Here is a 20377-nt window from a genome sequence, read left to right on the forward strand (position 1 = left end):
TTCTCTTTGTCAGATGGCGGCCCATACGTGTATACCAGTGAGCACCACGTAAAACGTGCAAGTTTCCCTAGTAGTATCTCCAGAGGATGCCTAGCACTCTCTTCTGTACCTGATTGCTCTCCTCTGACCTATTATGTGTTTATCCAGGCACCTTATACCAGTTAATGACCCTCTCCATAGTTCTTTTGGATTAATTTTTCTGGTCGATTGTCTGTCTGGTTATTAATCTCAGCTTCAATCCTTAATGCTGCTTTTCAAATCACCCTTGTTCCCATTCTCTGTAGAATAAGGGCTGTCCTATCCCAAAACTATATTCAAATCAATCTCTGGGACCCTTCGAGATAGAGCGCCTGGATTTTTATAGAGAAATATTGACACTTGGGCAGAAGGGCAAAGTTTCCATTTCTCTTATACTACTCAATGGATTTTTGATCCTTCTCCAATCCTTCCTTCCTTATTAATCAAAATCAACCTGTACTATGAGCCAAGGGCTGAAATTTGAGAAAGTACTAGAAGATCTGTGGACTCCCACCTCAAAATGCTCTAAGCACTTGTCCCATTTTGTTCCATCAGCAGTATTTGTACCTGGACTAGTTTGTCTTGTTTCCCACAGAAATGCCTCCACTGAAATCCGATTCCATGTGACACTCAGCATTTATGGAGAATCTATTTAAGAAGCATCCATTTAAGAGTTGTTGTATTAGGACGTGGTTCCACAGTGTAGCGGTTAGCACGTCTGCTCTACACGCAGAAGGTCCTGGGTTCATACTCCAGTGGAGCCACAGTCCATGGTCTACGGCCATGCCACCCTGAACAAGCCTGATGTCTGATCTCAGAAGCTAAGCAGGGTCAGGCCTGGTTAGTGCTTGGATGGGAGACCACCTAGGAAGACCAGGTGCTGTAGGCTTAAATAATAATAAAAAAAGTTGTATTAAAAAAAACTGAAGTTGAAGATAAGGGTCCCTCTATATGTCCTTCTTAGAATTCAATGTCAAGAAACAGCTGTTTTGGCACCTTAAATTCTTTGCTTCTTTTCATCAGAAAAGAACACAATATTACCCAATGGATCCTACTTCTTGTTTGGGCCATTAAATCGACTGTTCAGTTTCTATCCATTCAGTCCAGATTCCAACACAATCCTCTCACTCCTCTTTTAAAATAGGTTCTCATATGTATATGTATTTGTATGTTTACTCATTTTTTTGGTATTTTAACTAACTCATCAAGAAAATTTTCATTTTGTATTTTAAATTCTTTTAGAATTAAGCGAAGTGTAATTTATAAGTACTTTAAATTTATAAGTACTTTAAATTTGTCATCTGGAAGATGAGTTATTGCCATACTGAACCCTCGGGTAAATATGCACAACCTCTCATCCAGTCCAGCAACTCATGAGCTGCAGACATCATTTGTCCCATAGTCCAAAATGACATTTATTCCCAAAATGACATTTATTCCCAAACAGCTTTATTCTAAGCTGTTTATAGTCACTCTCATGGTACAAAAACAAAAACAAAACTCAGGTTCATTAGCTCATTCTTAAATATTGAGCTTTGGAATACTCTGGCCAATCTAGACAGCTCTATATGATGCAAATATGAGGATTGAAATGGTGAAAATAAAATGATATATAAAGCAATTTCTTCCAAATGAACCTGCGATGGCTGCGTTGGTCTTTGCTCTTTTGAGACTTTGCTCTTCATACCTGAAATGACTTAGCCTGCACATTAATAAGGTTTGGCCAAAAATTGTACCCTGAAACTCTAGGAGTAAATGCAAATACTCCCCAACTCCATCTCTAGCCCCCATTGCTATGATTCTGGAGATGAGAGGCATTATGATTTTCAACCATTATTATTAGCTCAATATTATTTTTCGAAAATAATATGTAGAGCCCCAATATCTAAAACAGGTAAAAGCAAAACTACTTGAATTGAAGCATAGATAAGAAACCTTGAGCCCTGGTTCTGACAGGTTTTGATAGCCCTGTTTTGGCTATCTCTGTTCTGATGGTTCATAGCTCTTGGTGTATTCGGTACCTCTGAAGGAGAAAGATCATCACTTAGAGCTTAATCTAGCACACGGGAATTCTTATGTTTATGCAGAGTTTAATATGTAGGAAATAAAACTGAAAAATATTTATAGAAGTTATTTGACCTCTCTGAATCTCTAAAATAAGTGATAGCGACTGCCTGATAGGATTAAATGAAGTACTGTATATATTAAAACAGAAGATGCTCAATAACTTTTAGGAGAAAATAAAACAAAATTCTGCAAAATTTATCTCCTAATATAGCTGAAGTCATTCAATTATAGACGTGTTAAAGTTAACAACTTAATTCATTAATATTTTTTACTGAAAGGTTTAATCACTATGAGCTGAAAATATTTTCTAGCATTATTGAAGTATGATTGACAAAAATTATTTATATTGAAGGTGCATATGTGACGATTTGATAAACCTGTACACTGAAATGATTACCACAATCAAGTTAATTAACACATCTATCACACCTCACATAGTTACCACAGTCTTTTGTTTTGTTTTGTTCTTTCTGACCCTTCACCACTATCTCCTTATGCTTGCTCCTAAGATATAGATGACATGGAATGAGCAAACTTTCCATTTGCTAATCAGAGGTGTTCCCATAATCATGACAGGTACATTTCAACAATGGAGACAGATTTTCACTGGGCCATCCTATTGTACCATCCGCCCTCCTGTTACACATTTCTGAGACAGAGATTTAGTCCTTAACAGATCTTTTTTTTTCTTATTTTATATGATCTAAATAGCCAGTAAAATGTCAAAGTGGAACCCATACACCTGTATTTAATATTAATACACAGTATCATAGAAATTTGAACCTTTTGCTCATTGAGCAGAGAATGTGATAGCTATTTTCTGCCATTGCTACTTATACTATAGGTTGTTGGCATGGTTATTTTTTGTTTCCCCCACTCAGTGCATTTTTGTAATAACCCTTGAGAACAGGATTGTGGTTGGCCTATTCTTCAATCTCTCTTAAATTTTCCGAGATTATATGAAATATACCCAATACAGTCTCTCTTAATCATGTAAGTATGTGAATAAAATTTGAATTAAATATTGGAAACACATGCCAAATGTCCCTGAAGAATTTCCTCGTGCAATCTAGAACACAACACTTTGAATCACCAAGAATGTAACCACTGGATGTCCATCTCATCCGTGTGGATAAAGGATCATTATGTTCATCTTCCCCAGGGCTTTAGTTTTCTCACATCACTTCTAGCTCCCCCTGTAAACATGCACAATTATATCAGTGATAGCATGATTCTAATCTATTCTTGGCTCTTCATGCTGTAGAGACTACTCATCATTCTTCTCTCCTGGGCATCCCCTAGTCTGAGATGGGTAATTACCACTGAATTGCAGAGTTTGAAGAACAGCGAGTAACAGTGACTTCTGATCCCATAAACAAAGATGAGGACTCAAACAGAATTTGAGATTTTACAAAGGAAATATACAGTAGTAGAAAATGCTCAGATAATTATATTTCAGCTCCTTGGCAAGATGGAGATCATCTCTCTGGTGGTCCTGCCACTTGGTCCTAATAAAACAGAGCAGTAAACACTCCCTGGCAGCCCACACTGGAGTATGCTTTATGTCAATCCTTGCTGCTTTTGTGTTCATTCGACTTCCAGAAACAAATACGAACACACAAAATGCTTTTAGATAGCCTCCCACTTTGCCATTTGGAATCTATATATTTCCGTCACCTCCGTCTATCTGTCTGTATTCACTGACATCTAGTGCAATGAATGAGACCAGATGCAATAACACAGAGAAAAAGAACCCAATGCAATTCTTGCCATTTGCTTTGGGCTGCCTGTTCTGTGGGCAATAGCAGAGGATGGCCTCTGTGCCTAGATTTTTTGTAACTTCTTAAGCAGCTCCAACAGAAGCTTTGGTGGTATAGGGGAGCTACTCTGAAATCTCTCTCTTTGGCTTACAGATTACTTTAGGCTGGTTATTTGTAACAGCAGACTCAGGAAGTTTTTCTTTACCCTTCCCTTAGCTGCCTAAAAGAATTTAGACAGAAGGCCTATTCCAGGAAGAGAACTATCACCAGAGATAAATACAAAGAGTAGGTAGAAGCTAGCTGTAGTAAACAGGGAAACTTAACAAGGACTCTTTGCATTCCTTTCTCTCTCTCTCTCTCTCTCTCTCTTTCTCTCTGTCCCTTTGTCTCTGCATGGCATGTCAATCATTTGTGTATCTTTCATTTGCTCCTCCTATCTTCCCGTGAATTGTCTTCCTCCCCTTTGGAGTCCCAAACCCCTACCTCCTCCCTAGCTCAGGATGGCATATAAATCTCAAGAGCCTGACTTGTCAAGAAGCCTCGTCTACCTGGGCTTTCCGTACTTACAAATTAAATTTGTTTTTCTCTTATTACTATGTTCTTTATCACAGGGAGTGTCTTATCCAAGACCTATAAAAGAGGAGAGGAAAAGTTATTATTCCTCCCCTACAATGGACAAGGAAATACCAAGAATTAATTGATCGAAGCTTGCATCCATTCTTCCTTATTTGGTGTACAATGCACATTGGAAAACATGCAAAGATCCTTTTGGCTTTAATTCTAATATGCTACCAAGTGATTGAAATTACCCGCCTTCTGGCTGTGACTATAAAAACAACCTAGAGACGGAAGGTTTTGACAACTGCATTAGCAAAAGATCTATGAAAAATATTAAGATCAAGTACTTTTTTATACTCATAAAAAGGCAGTGAAGAAAACTGCAAAATCACTTATTTCTTGCCAACGGCAAGAAAATATAAGCACAAAGAGCAAACTAACCACGAACACCATGGATATCACCACATGTTCTTTATGTTTATGCATCGTGTAATGAAAAAGGTTTTCCAGAGTGCAAACTGTAAATACATTTCAGAGAAAAATGAAAATGAAGAAAAAGCTAAGGTATTGTTTTGTATATGATTTTACTATTTTTCTTGTCTTTTATCTTCCTTCTCATCAAAGGAGAAAAACTGTAGTAGGAATAACAGTAAATCTTTTTGAAGGGTACTGTTTCATCTAAAAAGATGATATTTCTTAATGACAGTGGTGAAACAAGGATAATAAGCTGGGTGGTATGACTTATGGAAGCTCGGGGCTAGGTTTAACTTTCCCAATGCAAAAGAAATTCAATGACAGAGCTGAAACATCCTGGCTACTATGGTTGGTATATTACACACACAAAAAGGCAATTTCAAGGGAAACACAGTTTCCCATTGGTAATTTATAAAACATAAAAGAATTTTGTCTACTTTGATGATGACAGCGATTTTAAACTCTAAAGGTAAACTAAAGTATGGCTCAATGAGCTAAGCAGCATATTAAAAGCAAAAACATAACGATTCTTCTTTAGAGATTAATGATAACTAATTTCAGTACATTTCTGTACTGGAGGGGGAGACATCCCTTTAAAAGATGTAAATAAAACATGTTCTTGGCCAAATTTCCACCGAGTAGGATAGATGATCAAAATAGTTCTTGCAATTAACATGCTACTCTTCATGTTATAGTGGATATTTAAGTATCACAAAGGATAAAGCTTTATCTTGATTTTGAAAAAGGAATGTGGTTTATTTCTATATTTATGAAATGGTTTTATTTCTAAATGTTGTTAAAAATAAGTGGTCTCTTATCATGCCATTTTTCTCAATTCATTTAAATTTTAAATAAATGTAAATAATATGAACTCTACTGTCATCCTGTTCCTTAACTCTTATCGGCCTCCAGGGAGGAAGGGTGGTAATGTGGGAAAACACAAGCGAAAATGAAAAGACTCACTAGAGCTATCTAATATCAGACATGGGTGACTCTTCATTCTGTGTTTCACTTTGCTTCAGTGTAGCAATAGATTTGTTTCTATTCAGCTCTAAAATGTCAGTAATTTTTCTAATGGGACTATCAAAACTCCAAATGTACACACTGGGGCAAATATACATGGCTTTATATAACTGCATCTTATTAACCACTTAATATGTGGTAGTCACTGACCTAAATTGTACAGTCACTTATTTCTCATTTAATCCTCACGACAAACCTATGAGTGATGTGCCCTTTTTCCATTTTATAGGCGGTAAAATTGAGGCAAAGAAAGATTAAGAAATTTGTACTATATAGAAATAAAATGAGGGGGAAAAGAGCCCTGAACTATGTGCTATGAAGGATTGAAAAATGCCACAATGTAGACATTTTTATATTTCTCATAATCTAAATAGATCGACTTTATATATGAATATAGACCCATACACCTCTAGTATAAGAGAATGAAATAATATAGAGATCTATCAGATAATGCCAGTCCAATTTAGATGATCGCTTAGTCAATTAGGTATGCGTGCACACATAACATACTCAGATCCTTTATGTAATAAGATTGGATATAAATAAATGATTGTAAGTGAAGAGGAAAAGGGAATGGGAGAATATTAAGGCAAGGTGGCAGACTGATATACATATTGTCAAATGGCAAAAATACAATTTATTAACAAATTTGATAGCCTTTATTCAAAGGAAAACAATCCATGGATTAGGGGGGTACAGTGCCTCACAAGCAGTGAACACTACTGCTGATGGATCTGGAGCAAGATCAAGTTTTATAGAGCATTAGAAGAGATGCCACGGAAATGGCATAATTGGCTAGCAGGCTGGGGATTTCCTTATAAGGCAAGTGGGTCCTATTTTCCAAGGGAAGGTGAGCTAGCTATAGCTAAGTTGGAGGATTGTGACTGGTGTATGTTAGGATTTTTTTGACAGGTGTTTCTCAAAAGTGCAGACACATTTAGGTTTATATTTGTGACATGGGCCAGGCCACTGGGGCAGTCTCTATTTTGTGGGTCCTGATATATGAATTAAATTTATCAATATGTATGGATCGTATGGCCTAGTGCAATTGCTAGAGCTGAGCTATGATGCATCTCTAACAATACAGTCACCAAAACAGGGAGGAAGCTAATCTCACAAGCGCTACTGACATTTTGCCAAGAGATTCTTTGTTTTCAAGTCTATTTTGAGCACTTGCAGGACATTTAGCCACTGTCCTCTAAATCACAATAGCTGATTGCAGCAACCTCCCACCACTGAGACAATACATACTTCCACACATTTCCAGATTCTCCCACTCGAGGACCACAGTTACAGGGTTTACATCATTCATCATCTTTTATTTACAAAACAGTAATCAATTACTTTAGAGTGGATCAGATCCTCAGTGCTGCCATATTTGTATTGTAATGTTACTTAAATGTGTACAGGATAATCTCATTTTGCTTTACGTTACTTTGTTGTACTTTGCAGACACCGTATTTTTCACAAATTGAAGGTTGTGACAACCCTGTGTTGAGCAACTCTATTGGCACTTTTTTTTTTTCAACATAGGCTCATCTGTGTCTCCGTATCACATTTTGGTAATTCTTGCAATATTTCAAACTTTTTCATTCTTATGTTTGTTACAGTGATCAGTGATCTTTGATGTTACTATTAAAATTGTTTTCGGGAGCCACAAATTGCACCCTATAAGACAGTGAACTAAATCCATAAATGTGTGTGTTCTGACTGCCCCACAACTGGCTATTCCCCATCTCTCCTCCTCAGGCCCCCATTCCTTGAGGCACAAGAATATTGAGATTAGGCCAATGAATAACCCTACAATGGCTTCTTAAGTGTTCAAGTGAAAGGAAGAGTCGCACTTACTCACTTTAAATCAAAAGCTAGAAATGATTAAGCTTACTGAGGAAGAATGTCGAAAGCCAAGACAGGCCAAAAGCTGGGCCTCTTAAGCCAGTCATGGTCCTTTGTGAATGCAAAGGAAAAGTTCTTGAAGGAAATTAAAAGCACTACTCCAGTGAACACATGAATGATAAAAAAGCAAAACAGCTTTATTGTTGATATAGAGAAAGTTTTAGTGGTCTGGATAGAAGATCAAACCAGCCACGACATTCCCTTAAGCCAAAGCCTAATCCAGAGCAAGGTCCTAACTCTCCTTTGTTTTGTGAAGGCTGAGAGAGGTGAGGAAGCTGCAGAAGAAAAGTTTGAACCTAGCAGAGGTTGGTTCAGGAGGTTTAAGGGGAAAAAAGTACAAGGTGAAGCAGCAAGTGCTGACATAGAAGCTGAAGCAAGTTATCAACAAGATCTAGCTAAGGTAATTAATGAAGTTGGCTGCACTTAACAATATATTTTCAATGTAGACAAAACAGCTTAATATTGGAATAAGAAGATGCCATCTAGGGAAGATATTTCATGCAAACAGAAACAAAAAAATCTGGGGAAGCAATAGTTATATCAGACAAAACAGATTTTAAAACAAAGGCTATAATAAGAGACAAAGAAGGACATTTCATAATGATAAAGGAATCAATCCAACAAGAGGATATAAACTTAGTAAACATGTATGCACCCAACAGAGGAGCACCTAAATACATAAAGCAAATATTAACTGACAGAGAGAGATTGACAGTAATACAGTCATAGCAGGGGACTTTAACACCCCATTGACACCAATGGACAGATCTGCCAGACAAAAAATCAACAAGGAAACAACTGCCTTAAATGACACACTAGACCAAATGGATTTAATTGATATTTTTAAAGTATTTCACCTGAAAGTAGAATATACATTCTTCTCAAGGCACATGGATCATTTTCCAATACAGACCACATGCGAGGCCACAAAACAAGTCTTAATAAACCTAAGATGACTGAACTCATATCAATCGTCTTCTCCAACCACAGTGGTATGGATCTAGAAATCAATTATAAGAAAAAAGTGAAAAATACACAAACACAGAGACTAAATAACATGCTACTAAACAACGAATGGGTTAACAATGAGAGCAAGGGAAGAATTTAAAAGATACCTTAAGACGAATGAAAACACAATGACTCAAAATGTATAGGACACAGCGAAAACACTCCTAAGAGGGAAATTCATAGCAATACAAGCCTAGCTCAGGAAACAAGAAAAAGCTCAAATAAACAATCTAATCCTATAACTAAAGGAACTAGAAAAAGAACTGCAAACAAAGCCCAAAGTGAGCAGAAGGAAGGAAATAATAAAGATCAGAACAGAAATAAAATAGTCTAAAAAAATACAAAAGATCAATGAAATCGAGAGCTGGTTATTTGCAAAGATAAACAAAACTGATAAACTGTTAATGAGATTAAGAAAAAGAGAGGACTCAAATAAAATCAGAAATGGAAGAGAAGTGACAACTGACACCACAGAAATACAAGAGATTATAAGAAAATACGATGTAAAATTATATGCCAACAAATTGGACAATCTAGAAAAAATGGATACATTTCTAGGAACATACAATCTTCCAAGGCTGAACCAAGAAGAAATAGAAAATATGAACAGACTGATTATAACAAAAGCAAATTGGCAATCAAAAAACTTCCAACAAACAAAAGTCCTGGACTGGACAGCTTCACGGGTGAATTACACCAAACAGTCAGAGAAATAAGACCTATCCTTCTCCAACTATTCCAAAAAATTCCAGAGGAGATAAGGCTCCCAACCTCATTTTATGAGGCCAGCATTACCCTGAATCTAAAACCAGATGAAGATTTTACAAAAAAAAAAAAAAATCATATGTCAATATCTCTGATGAACATAGATGCAAAAATTATCAGTAAAATATCAGCAAACCAAATTCAGCAACACATTAAAAATATCATACACCATGATCAAGTGAGATTTATTCCTGGAATGCAAAATTGGTTCAATATCCACAAATCAATTAACATGACACACCACATAAACAATATGAAGGATAAAAATCATAGGATCATATCAATAAATACAGAAAAAGGATCTGAAAAAATCCAGCATCCACTTATGATAAAAAACTATCAGCAAAGTAGGAATAGAGGGAACATACCTCAACATAATACAGGTCATATGTGAAAACTCTACAGCTGACATCATACTCAATGTTGAAAAGCTAAAAGTGTTTTCCTTAGATCAAGAACAAGATGAGGATATTCACTTTCACTACTTTTATTCAATGTAGTATTGGAAGTCCTAGCTAAAATAATCAAAGAAATAAAAGACATCCAAATTGGAAAGGAATTAGTAAAACTGTCATCATTTGCAGATGATGATACTATATATAGCAAACCCCAAAGATTCTACCAAAAAACTGTTAGAACTGATCAGTGCATTCAGTAAAGTAGCAGAATACAAAATTAACATTCAGAAATTGGTTACATTTTTATACACCGATAATGAACTATCAGAGAGAAAATATAACAATCTCATTTACAGCTGTATCAAAAAATAAAATACAAAGAAATAAATTTAACCAAGGAGGTAAAAGACTTGTACTCAGAAAATTATAAAACATTGAAGAAATAAATTGAAGATGTAAATAAACGAAAACATATACTGTGCTCATGTATAGGAAGAATTAACATTTTTAAAATGTTCCTACTACCCAAAGCAATATATAGGTTCAATGCGATCCTTGTCAAAATACCGATGGCATTTTTCACAGAACTAGAATAATCCTAAAATTTTATGGAACCACAAAAAACCCTGAATAGCCAAAAACAATCTCAAGAAAGAACAAAGTAGCAGGTATCACACTGCCTGATATCAAACTATACTACAAGGCTACAGTAATCAAAACAGCATGGTACTGGCATAAAAACAGACTCATAGATCAATGGAACAGAATAGAGAGCCCAGAAATAAACCCAGACCTCTATGGTCAATTAATCTATGACAAACAAAGCAAGAATGTACAATGGGGTAAAGACAGTCTCTTCAATAAATGGTGTTTGGAAAATTACACACATATATGCAAAATATTATAACAGACTACTTTTCATACCATATACAAAAGTAATCTCAGAATGGATTAAAGACTTAAATGTAAGACCCGAAACCATAAAACTCCTAGAAGAAAACATAGGCAGTAAACTCTGACATTGCTCTGAGTAATATTTTTTGGATATATCTTCTCAGGCAAGGGAAACACAAGAAAACAAATGGGACTACATCAAACGAAAAAATGTTTGCACAGCAAAGGAAACCATTGACCAAAGGAAAAGACAACCTACCGAATGGAAGAAGATATTGCCAATGACATATCTGATAAGGGGTTAATATTCAAAATTTATAAACACTCAAGCAACTCGAAACCAAAAAAAAAAAAAAAACCACACACAAAAAACTAACAACCTAATTAAAAATGGGCAGAGGACCTGAATAGATATTTCTCCAAAGAGGATATAAAGATGGCCAATGGACACGTGAAAAGATGCTCCATGTCACTAATCATCAGCAAAATACAAATTAAAACCACAATGAGATATCAAATCTCACCTGTCATATCAGTGGCCATCATCTATAAATCAACAAACAAATGTTGGCAAAGATGTGGAGAAAAAGACAACCCTCAAACACCATTGGTGGGATTGCATACTGGTGCAGTCACTATGGAAAACAGTTTGAAGGTTCCTCAAAATATTAAAAAATAGAACTACCTTATGATGCAGTAATTTCATTTCTAGATATTTATCTGGAGAAATCCAAAACACTAATTTGAAAACATATATGATATGTTCATTGCAGCCTTATTTACAATAGCCAAGATATAGAAGCATATCTTGGATATGATTGGATAAAGAAGAGCTGATACATATATACAATGGATTATTACTCAGCCATAAAACGAATGAAATCTTTCCACTTGGGACAACATGGATGAACTTGGAAGGTATTATGCTAAGTGAACTAAGTCAAACCGAGGAGGACAAACACCATATGATCTCGTTGACATATGGAATCTAAAGAACAAAATAAACGAACAGAAACAGATTGACAGATACAGAGCACTAATGGTTGCCAGGTGGGAAGGGAGTTGAGGGGCAGAGTGAAATAGGTGAAGAGATTAAGAAGTACAAATTGCTGGTTACGAAATAGTGAAGGGGATATAAAGTACAGCATAGGGAATATAGTCAATAATACTATAATAATTATGCATAGTGCCAAGCGGGTACTAGATTGATTGGGGGATCACTTCGTAAATTATGTAAATATATCCACTATGCTGACACCTGAAACTAATATAAAATACTGAATGTCAATTGTAACTGAAGTTTTTTTAAAAAGATGCCATCTCGGACTGTCATAGCTTGAGAGAAGTCAGTGCCTGGCTTCAAAGCTTCGAGGCTCTCTTAGAGGCTAATGCAGCTGGTGACTAAGTTGAATAAAATGCTCATTTACCATTCCAAAAAATCCTAGGGCCTTTAAGAATTATGCTAAATCTACTCTGCCTGTGCTCTATAAATGGAACAACAAAGCCTGAATGACAGCACATCTGTTTGCAACATGGTGTACTGAATATTTTAAGTCCACTGTTGAGACCTACTGCTCAGAAAAAAAAAAAGATTCCTTTCAAAAATAGTACTTCTCACTGATAATGCACCTGGTCACCCAAGAGCTCTCTGATGGAGGTGCACGAGATTAATGTTTTCATGCCTGCTAACATAACATCCATATGCAGCCCATGGATCAAGGAGTCATTTTGACTTTTGAGCCTTATTATTTAATAAATGCATTTCACAAGGCTATAGCTGCCATAGGTGGGGATTGCTCTGATGGATGTGGGCAAAGTCAGACGAAAACCTCTGGAAAGGATTCACCATTCTGGATGCCATTAGGAATATTTGTGATTCATGGGAAGAGGTCAAAATATCGACATAACAGAAGTTTGAAGAAGATGGGTCCAGCTCTCATGGATGACTTCGAGGGCTCAAGACTTCAGTGGAGGAAGTAACTGCAGATGTGGCGGAAATAGCAAGAGAACTAGGATTAGAAGTAGAGCCTGAACATGTGACTGAACTGTTATGATTTCATAAAATTTTGATGGATGAGGAGTTGCTTCATATGGATGAGGAAAGAAAGTGGTTTCTTGAGATGAAATCTTCTGGTGAAGATTATTGAAATGACAACAAAGGATTTAGAATGTTACAGAAACTTAGCTGATAAATCTACAGCAGAGTTTGAGAGGAATTTTGAAAGAAGTTCTATTCTGGGTAAAATGCTAACAAACAGCATCGCACACCACAATGAAATCGTTTGTGAAAGGAAGATTCAACTGATGTGGCAAACTTCACTGCTGTCTTAAATTGCCACAGCCGCTGCAACTTTCAGCAACCACCACCCTGCTCGGTCAGCAGCCATCATCATTGAGGAAAGACCCTCCACCAGCAAAAAGATTATAACTCGCTAAAGGCTCAGATGATAGTCAGCATTTTTTAGCAATAAAGTATTTTTAAATTGAGGTATATACATATGTAATTCACTGCGCAGTTCAACTACAATATAGTGTAAACGTAACTTTTAGATGCACTAGGAATCCAAAAAAATTCATGTGTCTCGCTTTATTGCGATATTAGCTGTAACCCAGACAGCAGTATCTCCAAAGTCTGCCTGTACAAAACATAAAACTAGGTACAAACTTTTTCTAATAGCTCTCTTGGTACTATAAAATAAAAAAAACTCTAATTAAATAACAAAATAATATCTATGAAAAGGAGAACACTGCAGAAAACATGTATGATACTGACTGTTGTGGCCCCTGCGGCTGGGCTCTGCAACATCTATAATACCAAGGAACATGTACTATTTCAATTCTTCCAACCGTTTTCCTATTGTCAAGCTATTTTCAACTGTTAATTTGTACAACATGCCATGACATGATTTGGTCTTCACTTGGTGCAAATGACTCACTTGAATATAAAGCCCACACTCTAGTCTTTTCTCACTAGTTCAAGGCTAAGTATTAGTACTTGGTGCCAAATCCAATTACAAAACTAAACCCAGATGGTGACATCACGTGTCAATATTCAGTTACAAGATGGTTAGTCAGGAAATCTACAGGTCTGCCAAATACAAAATTTTCGCAGATTCATTCTCTTCATTAATGGAATTTTTCTAAGTGACTGTTAACACTATTTGTCCGTTATATATGCAGCCTAAAATATAAATTAGCTCTTTGCAGAGATATAGACCAGTTTTTCAATTTAAAGAATGAAAATTAAAAACCTACATGAGCTTTTTTTTGATAGGGGCGTGTTCTACCATAAGTATTGCCTTGTGACTGTCACTAAATGAGATGGCAAGCATTCTTTGTTTCTTTGCTTGTCCGTTTGAAATTTTGCAGACAGCAGTGCACTCAACAGTTGGCTTATATATAAAGTGTCACCTCCTCCTTGTATGCAGCCTCACCTTACTCCTGCCTTGTTCTTAATGATGGGATCCCAGTTGGCAGACACATTCTTCACTCTAGAAGAGTTTAAGAATGAAACAGAGTCGGCATATTTTAAAACAATTATTTGAGTCTAAATTTTGTGCTTTATTTCCAAAGATTAGTGAGCACTTCCCAAAATGTATTCCTCAAAAATCTTAGCTTGTTTGAGTATCGATTGGTGTTTGCAATATTGTGATTTATAATGAATATATATTCGGTCATTCAGAAGACCAAAATATATTTCATTCACACACACACACGTCCTCAAATATATAGATTTGTTTTCTTTCAGTTCCTGGCTCACAGCTCCCAAAACCCTTGGAATTTCCTGAGTGGCGAGAACAATGGGAGCATCTTTTATTATAATATTTGGTTTCTTGTCCTCAGTTCCTGAAATTGCATCAAGCCATAAAGGTGGAATGTGTGTCTTATTATTCATAACGAGTCCCTTTCCAGCACAACCAGGCTTATATTAATGATGTGACTTATGGAAAGGGCCTAAGGATGAGAGCTGGTTGTCAGGGGAACCAACCTTGAATAGAGAGGTGGAACTTTCAGTCCCACCCGATGATTCTAGGGGGAAAAGAAGGACTGGAGATTGAATCAATTCTCAGTGGCCAGTGATTTAATCAAGCGTGCCTATGGAATGATGCCTTCTATAAAAAGCCAGATGGACAGGTTTTGGAGAACTTCTTGATGACAAACATGTGGACACTTGGAGAGAGTGACATCCCTTCCCACATATCTTGCTCCAATCATCTCTTGAGTTATATCCTTCTATAAAAAAACTGGTGATCTACTAAGTAAAATCTTTGAGTTCTCTGAGCTGCTCTAGCAAATTAATCACACCCAAGGAAGGAGGGGGTTGTGGGAACCTTAGATTTATAGTCGGTTGGTCAAAAGGACAGGCAATAACCTGGGCTTTTGACTGACATCTGAAGGGGATTCTTGTAGGACTGAGCCATTAACCTGTAGGACATGACACTATCTCCAGGTAGACAGAGTCAGAATTGAGTTAAATTGTAGGACACCCAGCTGGAGTCAGAATTGCTTGTTGGATGGGTGGGGAAACCATCCCCCCACACAGTGGAATTGATAACCAGAATCCCTTTTAATAGTGTTCTCGTGAACAAAAGAAAGTTATGTCATCAATTAAGCTAAGCTGTGTTAAGAAAAGTGATTAAGTTCTTTATCATAGGACATTTTAAAGGTTTTGATGTGCTAAAAACATTGTGCATCCTGAAGAGGCAGATGTAGTATTCTCAATTTGACCATAACAATTAAATATAATCATATATTCTTAAACATAAAATATTTCAAATATCATGATTCTAAAACCATGTTACATTAGGTAGTGAAAGTTCGAATAGTAGATACAACAAAGCAAGAAATGATTTTGAAGAGATTTTTGGCTCTACTACTTACTAGCTTATGATCTGAGGCAAGCAGCTTAACTTCTTCAAGCCTCATGTTCTACTTCTGAAAACATGTATCATAATCAGAATTATCTAATAGTGTTGAGCAGATTAAATATGATACGTACAAAGAGTTAGCAATCAATGTCAGCTACTATCTCTCAGGTAATTTGATTGCCTGCTTTTCTCTTTACAGTACTAATTTTTATCTTTTTGCAGTACTAATTCATCTACTCATCTATATAACTGCTGAAATTTCACCAAAAACAATTATGAAACATGCCAATGAAAATATTCATTTATTCACTTATTCATTCAACAAATGAAAAACCTACTATGAATTAATCACTATGTTAAGTTGTAGACAGAGAGAGATGGGTGTAACACAAAGTTTCTGTCCTTGAGATGCTCACAGCTTTTTATAGGAGAGAGCCATGGAAACAAGTCAGAATACAGTGTCAGGGCACAAATTTTCATTATCTGCAATGTACAGATTTCATACAGAAGAAAGTGTGATAGATTCTGGGAGGAAGGAGAGACAGATGTGGCTTCATGGAAGAGACAATAGCTGACCTCGAATATGAAAGATGACTCATGAGGTAAGAAAAATGGGACAAGGAAGACCTTCCAGGCTCAGTCAACAACATATAGGCTTGAAACAGCATTATATGTCCTAGGAATTTTAGTTCATTATTTCTATAGTACAAAGTGTAAGAAGGACAATGGTAGATGCTATCGCAGAAAGCACCATCCTTGTATAATAAACACATGCGATCTCTTTAAAATGTTGTCTTGCTTTGCATTTCATTTTATGATTTCACTCTCAGTTGGTAAGTTTTTTAATTCGTACATCAACTAAGTTATAATAAGGAAAGCTAACTTATTCACTTATTATGTGCCAGGCAGCATTCTAAGTTCTTTATATTTGATAATTCTCACAACTCCAAAGTAGACGCTAGTAACATCACTTTACAAATAAAAAAAAAATCAAGACAGGAAGCTGTTAAATGGCTGTCCAAGGTCATGAAGCTGGTCAATGACAAGGTCCAGATGGGTTTCAGAGTAAGTTCTTATTACCACGCCATTCTCTCCCTCCGCCTAGTATGATTTATTCTGTTTGTTCTCTCTAGCAGAATGTGACATGCTAAGTTTTCACATATTTTCTCCGTCTTTTTCCTGTTTCCTTCAGAGCACTTATTCCAACTTATAATTCCTTTACTTTTCTGTTCTCTTTTGATTTTCTTTGTTTCCCCCAATAATACGTAAAGTCCTTGCCTCTGGTTTGCTATTGAACTCCAAGTTCTAGCATAGCGTCCAACATATAGTATTCAATAAATATATAAGTAAATTTCTATTTAAAAAGAAAACAATTGGGGAGTAGAAAGTTGTGCTTCTTGCCCAGAACTATATAATTCAGGAGTGTTAAAGGCATAATTTGAATGTATTTTATTTAAGCGGAAAGTACCTGTTCTATCATAACATACCTGCTCCATAGATTTGGGGGAAAACATGTTTTTTAAAAAATAAAATACTGGTTGTTCATAAGATCGCAACACTCTCCAATCTCTAATTCTGCCCCAAATTAAAACCAGCATCACAGGTGACTGCATGAACCATTCTTATATGATTTTCTGTTCCACAATATATATATTCCTTTTAAACGAGGGCATCTCAACCTGGCCACTCTTGCAGCAAATCCTGCAGATAAACTTTGTTTAGCCAACATAGTAGTCTTTCAAAGGACTGAATTTCAAGGTCTTTAAATTGAGCATGCCTTTACTAGTCTAACAGAGGTTACGCCATTCCCTACTGCCTTATACCCTACTCCTTGACACATTTACTTTACGAAAGAGTTAACTGAATTGCTGGCAGCAAAGCAAGATAAACCAGTTCTGGGTCTCACATTGTGGATGGAAATGCAAGTCCTATAGCTATTTGGGCAACCAACCCAGCATCTTCTAAAACAAAAACAAACGAACAAAAATACTTTTTTTTTTGACCCAGCAATCCTCAATAATTTGGTGAATTGATCATTTAAAAAATTGGCTTCTAGCAAATTGAGTTTTGACTAATTAGCCTCTTTCCAGCATTCAGTAAATGTCAGGTAGTATTTGTTTTCATTTGAATTTTTAATTACTGGTTGTAGTGAATGCTGCGGTGGTGGGCCGCCTAGATACCTCTTCAGGACCAAAGCACTTATTTTCCCAGCTGCCAGAGTTTTGGCTGCTGATGGCTCACAGCTGCAGTCCTCTGAGAATTGCCCTTGGTCTAAAAGAGTTGCCTCGTTCAAGGTTATGCCTCTTCCCCAAGGACAGTCCTAGTACGTAAATAAATACAGAAAACCATTTACTGCAGCTTCGCTCCTGGGATCACAAAGCTGGGAGCGACCCTCCACTCTCCAAATGAGGGAAATAACTAAATGATTTAGCATGCACTAACATCATAGACTATACTGCAGAATTAAAAAAAAATGAATTGGAGCTATATTAGTTGACTTGGTGGTACTTTACAAGGTTTTGCTGAGTAAGAAAAACAAATATACAAAGAAACAAGTAATATATGAATGATCTCATGTTTAAAGCACAGAATAATAAAAAAAACTGTATATGCCTATGAGTGTTAACTGTGTGTACAAGTAAATGTGTATTTATATGAACATGGAGAAAAGAGCAGTTAATGTGGGTTTTAGGGTGGGATTATACAGAAGTAGTATGCTGTTTCAGGAGTTACAACAAGCACATTTCATTTGCAATTCGAGAAACGGCCAATCAAGAAAATTTTTAATTATAATGAAGTTTAAACTTCTACATCAGTAAATGAAAATTTAATAGTTTACAGTCTTTGAGTCCTGAGAGCAGGTCCAGTTGCTGGAAAGCAATTCACTGAAATCCAACCTCCCAGGAGACAGATTTGCCAAATTATTGCTTATTAAGTTCTAACTTTTCCTGCGTCTGCCTCTTGCTGCTGTATCTATCCGCGGGAGGCTAAATGCAGTTCCTTACTTTGTCCCCATGTCTCCCCCTGCTCTTCATTTCTGCCTCTGCTTCTGCCCCTGCTTCCCTAAGAGTCATTTTGTGGACTTTGGCCTGGTCTCCTTCTTTCTAGCAATGTAGAGCCTGTAGTGACCCATCCCAAAACAATTTCTGTTACTTGTCTTCCAGTTTGCAGAGAATTTCTCATTTAGTCAATTGATTATCAAGGAATTTACATAAATTTACCTGACGGTGTTAGGTACTTACTGTGACCCTGGCATTGTACTTAGCTCTTCTATGATCTCAATCCTCATAAGCAGCCTAAAGAGTTAGGTACTACGCTCTGCCCCATTTTATAAATGAGTAAACTGAAACTTCAGAGTGTTCAACTTGACCATGGACACGTAAGTTAATAAAGAGCAGAGAGCTACGGTTCAAATTCAGATCCGATTAACAAAGACCTGAGTTATTTGCCAGAAAAATAAAGTACTAGTTAATTTTATCTTAAATTTTGTATTTTGGAATAATTTTAGACTTACAGATGAGTTTCATAGACAGCACAGAGTTTCTGTATCCTCTTCACCCGGGTTCCCCAAAGTTAACATCTTACATTGCCATATTGTTTTTTGAAACTAAAAGATTAATCTTGGTCCAACAATATAAACTAAACTACGGACTTCATATTTCACCAGGTTTTTCACTGATGCCCTTTTTCTGTTCCAGAATCCAATTTAGGATACCACATTACATTTGACTAATTTTAAATATATTTGACAAAAGTCTCCTATATAATTTTTTTTTAAAATGTATTTACAAAAATAAAAATGTAGAAATCACATTAATTGCTGAACGTTAGCAGAACGGCTAAATTCTATATATTGGAATAGCATCCATCAATTATAATTGAGGGATAGCTAATATAGTTATAGTATATAATATTTAATACTATGACCCCAATGTTATTAATTTGGTAAATACTATTAACTCGATAAAACTTGATGATTCCAATATTAATGTTACATTAATATTATGTATATAAGCATAAAAAACTTCTGAATATATTAAAATGACAGTAGTGATAGTATTTGGGTTTTATGATTTTGTGAGATTTTCACATTCTCTTTAAACTTCCTTGACAACCCCTCTCAGCTAGCTCACTAAAGAGCATTAAGCTTTAATGTTTAAAGTGGGGCTTAGCCACCTTTTTCTATAAAGGGCCAGATAGTAATTCTTTTAGATTTTATGGGTCATGTGGTCTCTGTCACAACAACTACTCGACTCTGTCATTGTAGTGTGAAAGCAGCCATAGACAATGGCATAAAATTAATGGGTGTGACTTGTTCCAATGAAACTATTTATAAAAACTTTATTTACCAAACCTGGCCTGCAGGCTGTAGTTTCTCAGCCTCATTCTAAGGCATCTGTTCTATTCTTCCATAATGGCAATAAATATGTATTGTCTTGGGAAATTGAGAAAACAGTTACCCCAATTATTTTCTGTAAGGTTTCTTTTTTTTCATTGAACTCATTGAGAATGGTTGCTGTATTTTCTAAATTCTCAGGAACAATCAGTTATTTCTTATAAAATCAGCATTTTATTTTAAATAACGTGTTTTTAAATGAAGTCGATATTATATGGAGGAGGGACAAGAAGATGATGAGATGAGTATGGA

At 36.0% G+C, this 20377-nt stretch overlaps 1 pseudogene; it reads left to right on the top strand.

Annotated features, from left to right (window-relative positions):
* Window positions 1-791: 791 nt before the first annotated feature.
* Window positions 792-907, top strand: LOC120589184 (uncharacterized; annotated as a pseudogene).
* Window positions 908-20377: the final 19470 nt, after the last annotated feature.

The sequence above is a fragment of the Pteropus medius genome, unplaced genomic scaffold (assembly GCF_902729225.1).
Source record: "Pteropus medius unplaced genomic scaffold, Ma_sr-lr_union100, whole genome shotgun sequence".
Classification (NCBI taxonomy): domain Eukaryota; kingdom Metazoa; phylum Chordata; class Mammalia; order Chiroptera; family Pteropodidae; genus Pteropus; species Pteropus medius.